We start from the raw sequence: 5,539 nt of genomic DNA, 5'->3' as shown, positions 1-5,539 counted from the left end.
TTTCAAACCTCTGGGGGCACAGAATAAATGGCTACACTGTACCTCAGAGCCCCAGCGTTGAAGTCAGCAGCTTCTTCATAGGCATGTGACTTCCAAACAAAGTTCTTCTTTTTGTTGTAGGCACTTGCAAGCTCATCTAAAGGCTGGCTCTCCACAGTCTGTAGGGCTGGGTTATCAGGAGGCCTCTCAAACCCTTCTTCAGTTCTTCTTTTTAATTTATTTTGTTTTAAATATCAACGTATCTTCTGGCTTCAGGTGAATTTTAACAACATATCTAAAGCAACATTTCCAATGCACGCATCCAGTGGTTGAATAGTAATTCAGTTCCCCATGGTACCATAGAAGCTTTTGAACCATCAGCTCCAGCGCCAGTTCTTCTGCTGCAAGGTGAGGACATATTGCTTCTCCAGTTCTCCTTGTCTGATACATGGATCATCTTTTCTCACATTTAGATGCAAGTCCTGGTGCTGTTAGCTATCCTAGAGCAGACATGCTATTTTAACTGCCAGTGTCAGTCAGATATCCAGGCCAAAGGACTCTTTGAGTTGAAAGTATGGAAAATCAAAAGTGCTACAGCACAGCATCTTGTTTTCATCACAGTGTGTCTTGAGTAGGAAAATCTGCTTTTGAACTTATTGGTGGTTTTTGTCAACCTTCCCCATGAAGCTGAATCACCTGGCCACACAGAACCCAAGGCATTACCATTTTTCTTTAAAGCAGCAGCTGCAAGGCACAGCAAATACAACACATTTCAAGGTCGCAGATCTTTAAGTCAGTGTCCTAGTATCTATGTGAGCTAAATACGATCCACTATTTAGACAGGAACACATAGAAAGTTTAAAATGATTAGTCCAAGGTTCACAAAAAGACTGATATAGATTCAGAAACGGAACTTAACTCATTGTGGTTTTCAAGTTAACGTCTTAACCATACTGTGCAGCAACTGAGTTTGCTATCAGATGTAAGTCTGCCTTTGAAAGTATTAGAAGGCTTATGTTGGGTGATCAAGCCATATTGCTCTGAACTGCAAATGATGGTTTCTCACTGGAAGAGAACAACTTCACGTGTTATGAAATTACCATGGACAAGGATAAGTAACTAATAAAATGGGAAAGGACAAAAGAAACTGGCATAACAACTCCTGAAGTAGCTCTACCTCGGAGATTTTTGTTTCTAAAAATTATGTCTTGTGATTAGTTACAACGCTTTAAGAACTAGCTGATCTCCAGTGAAGGAAATCCAAGCTACTCCCAGCAATGAGGGCAGACCAGCAGCATTCCTGTCAAAAGGGGTTAATTTGTTACGCTGCCTTTTTTCAAGACCTCATGATCCCAGGCCTTTGAAACAGCCAGTGTTTGCTATTGAAATACTGCAGAACTAATGTATTACGGCCAGTTTAGGCATCTGCATACAGACGCTACCATTGAAAAGCATTTTCCTGAATCATTTAAAAGATGTTTTAATAGCATCAGCAAGAACAACAGAGAACCACCGCATGGGCGCTACGCTATGAACCAACCCAACAGGCCACTGGAGAGTGAGCATGGCCAAAGAAGACCAGGCTGTGTTCTACATAAAGCCTTTTGCTTCCCTGTTGGCAAGTTACTGTTTATTTTCCTTATGAGGAACTATTGTATCCCCAGTCAATGTCCTAAAATGAGTATGTCAACATTTCACTGTTCTAGGAATATAGTTATGCAACTCAACCAACACGTAAAAGCATGCAGCAGGATCAGCTAAAACAATGCAAAATGTGTATCAGAAAAACGTGGTTTAAGATAAAAAAGTTAGGTCTAGAAGTGAATGAACTGGTATGAGCTACTTCCCAATAAACGTAAAATAACATACAAGCCCAAGCATTTAGGTGAAGTAGAAAAGGCACATAAAAGATAGCAGAGTTAATCAGACATACAGCACAGTTTCTGCACAAGAAAATACTAAATAGACTGGGAACCCCCAGGCTCGAAACAGAGACTTATAAAATCATGTGTAGTATGAGAGAGATGAAGAGGGAATGATTATTCACTACTTGAGACTCACACAAGGAAGTCATCAGGTTTAAAATACAAGCCAAAGGAAATACTTTTCCCAAACAAGGCATAGTTAAATTGTGTAACTTATTGAGTGTTGTGGATGCCAAGTATTTAAATGGGTTCAAGAGGGATTATACAAATGCATGTAGAATACTTCCATTGGTGGCTATAAAAAAAAGCAATAAAAGTTTTGATGCAAGCAGATGCTTCAGAAGTCCCTCAGCTGATGACCGACAGAAACTGGGTGGATGACACAGGATGACACTTCCCTCAGTCGCGCGTCCCTTCCCTAAAGCACCATGAAGGCAGGACACTGGAGCGCGTGGTCTTCTGGGTTTGTCCAGGGCAGCAGCTCTTTGCAAAGGAGCCATGGAGACAAGAAGTCTGCCAGGCTCCTCTGTAAGAGGAACCTCCAGGGTTAACCATAGTTTCTCTCAGCCTCCACTGGGCTCATTCTCATGACTTTGCTGACTTGTGGGGCAGAGAAGAGGAAGAGGGGAGAGAGACAGGAGGAGTAGAGAGGGCCGGCAGAACTATGGCACCATTCATGCTGCATCTAGAAACTACACCAACATTTCCTTCACCTTCTAAAAATTTTCCTCTAGAAAGCTTCTGAGAGTTTTCTTGACAGCACAGACAGTTTACAATGTCTGAAAGGGGTTTTTTTATGGCATGCTATGAACAAAACTTAAATACCACTGCCAAGAATTAAAATGATTTACATCATTCTCTCCAGGGTGGGGCATACTCTATTTAGTTCGAGGCTCCTAATATCCCCCATGCTGCTGAGCTGCATTTATCGCTATAAATTAAAATGTTTCCATTTCAAATCCCCTCAGTTCTTGAAGCAGGGCAGGGTTGGTGGTGGGGAAATGGGGGTATGTATTAAAATCCTGAGGGAATCAACTGTTTCCAGCACAACTGCAGCTCCTGGCTCCTACTGCATTTCTGCAGGTCTGAGTGCAGCCATTTGTCTCCAAAGCAATAGCCAGGGCAGAACGAGAGTGCTCAACATTGTACCTTCTCCGTGTCAGGACTCCAAGTCTTGAGACCCGTTTTCAAATGCACTTCCACAGATGTGGAGCCACATAAATGGACTTTTTGCACAGTGTCTGTCTCAGAGGTCAGCATAGCAATACTGAGCTGGTGATCAGGACAGTCAGACACTCAACCTGTCACTGGCAATTCAATGAATTACAAATCAAGGCAAACTCACAGCTCATAACATGATTCAGCCAGTTTGCCATCTCTTACCAGGACTACCCAAATCCGGATGTTCAGGAAAATTTTGCCCAGACTCCACCGAAGTCCCAGGACATTCCTGACGGAGAGCCATATTTCTTATTATTCTTCCAGAGCTAGATCATGCTGCACTGCAATGCTTTCTGACAGCAAAAGCATCCTAGCCCAGAACAGCTAAAGCCAGTGCAGAGTGTTTTATTTTCTGGTCAGACTAGGGTAGAATTACCCCAAAGACAACAACAAAAATTAGTGTATCCCACAGTGTTTCCCAGTGCCACCCCAAAACTTTCTTGTATATAAAAGGGGGCATATGCTAAAGGAACAAGACATTTCCTCATAATTAAAGGCAAAATCTGTGAGCTGAATATTTTAACTTATATTTTCTGAGAAGTTGCTTTAACCACTGCAGGGAAAGTTTTCATCCTGCAGCATCTAAAGGGAGATGTCCATAAGAAATACTCCTACAAAATAAGGGTCTCCTACTGGCAGATAAAAGCTGACATTTCTTTTTAGTTCAGGAAACAATTTTATAAGCTCCTCTAACAGTAACTTTGTTTTGAAAGCATCAAAAATTGGTGGAAACAGAGATCAGGTTTTCTGTACTTTCCCCTTCCCCAAGGATTAAGCAAAGAAGTCAGCATCTGGCACAGCACCATGTAGTTGCTTACAGAACTGAATACAGCCTGTAGATGTAATCCGAGGCTTTGCATTCTCAGCGCTGTTTTTAATCTAAGATGTTGCACTTTTGGGTTAAGATAAAGCTTTAATACTGGAGGTCTACACCCTGCTTTCTTAACCAGAAGCGAGGGAGTAGCTTTGGGCCAAGGACACCTTACAAGGCCTATAGAAAACACCACGGGTTTTATTATTGCGTCACCACCAAGATCCAAAACTACAAAGAGTTGGGTCTAATTTAATTCAATGCTCTGTTTTCTGATTTACAACAGAGATGCTGTTTAAAAGGAAATAAGTAATTTTTGCTGAAAGTGCAGCAAAACCACGGGCCTCTCTATGTATTTTTGCCTGCTACCCGCAGACACCGTAAGTCAAGCCCAGCTGAGGCAGCCTATGGTGGCCTCTAGTGGCTGTTTTTCCCACATCCCAAACTCATCACACGATCTGGCTCTTAAGACTCCATATGCTCCACCTCCCATCAGTATCTGCTGTGTCATTCTGAGTGGCAGTGGGACGAGATGATGATTTCGAGAGGTGCAGGAGGGGAAAGATAAGGCAGGACCCGTTACAGTCATCTTAGATGCCTGTGCTCACCAGCTATGGTGGAGACAGTCACTTTGCAGGTACACCTATTGGCAAGGTGCTTCTGGTTCTCACATGTTTTCCTCCGATTTTCTAACACAACTTAACCTACGGTTTAAGCTACATTGTCCATCAGCAAAGCCAAGAACCAGATGCATCCTCGTGGGAAATTGATCTTAGTATTTTCTTTTGATTAATTTGAGGAATTAAAAGTTACGAATGCAGGTTTTAAGAATGATTTAGTAGTTCAGTAGTTCTTCAAAAGCAACAATCTGATGTATCTTCAGGTGAACTGAACACAGATCCTGGGATCTAGTCAACCCCTCCACCATGTAGCAAATGAAACCCACAGGAGGGTAACATTTATGACAAAGGTTTCCTAAACCCACTCTAACTTTCCCTAACTCGAGCAACAGTCCTCAGTTCCCCCCCGTCTTGCTCAGATCATCAATGTATCAGTGTAGAGGTTCAGTTTCAGACTGGATGAAATTTTACTCTTCCATATCAGTGAAGCTGAAGTCTACAAAGGCTTTAAAAGTTGCTGAGTTGAAGAGCTTGGAAATACTTCAATTTGAATGGTAAGCTCCCAGGCCACACCAGACATTGCCCAGTGCAGTTTTTGGTATTCTCTAAGGTTGTGGTTACCCTCTCAAGCTTGAAAGTGCTATTCAAAGGGTACAAAACATTGCACAAGCATTACAGCAAACAAGCCCACTTTCCCAAGAGGGAGGACCAATGCAGTTTCTCAGCTTGACAGGAGGTGAGAAACTCAGCCTTGAACTCCTGCTAATTCTGTGCAAGCTCCAGCTCCAGCCTGAGTACCAAACCATTTCTCTTCAGCCAAAGATGTCCTGGCTCTATGTTCACTGGTTCAAGTGTATAACCCCAAACAGAACATTCTATTTGTCTTTGACCAGTATCTCTCTGCCACTGATGCTTCTGGACTGTAAGCAAAGCCAGATGCAATTTACACGCCTCCATTTTTGTAACAGACTATTCAAGCACAG

This window comes from Strigops habroptila, chromosome 1 (genome assembly GCF_004027225.2).
Source record: "Strigops habroptila isolate Jane chromosome 1, bStrHab1.2.pri, whole genome shotgun sequence".
Lineage (NCBI taxonomy): Eukaryota > Metazoa > Chordata > Aves > Psittaciformes > Psittacidae > Strigops > Strigops habroptila.
Note: the sequence above shows the minus strand (reverse complement) of the source record.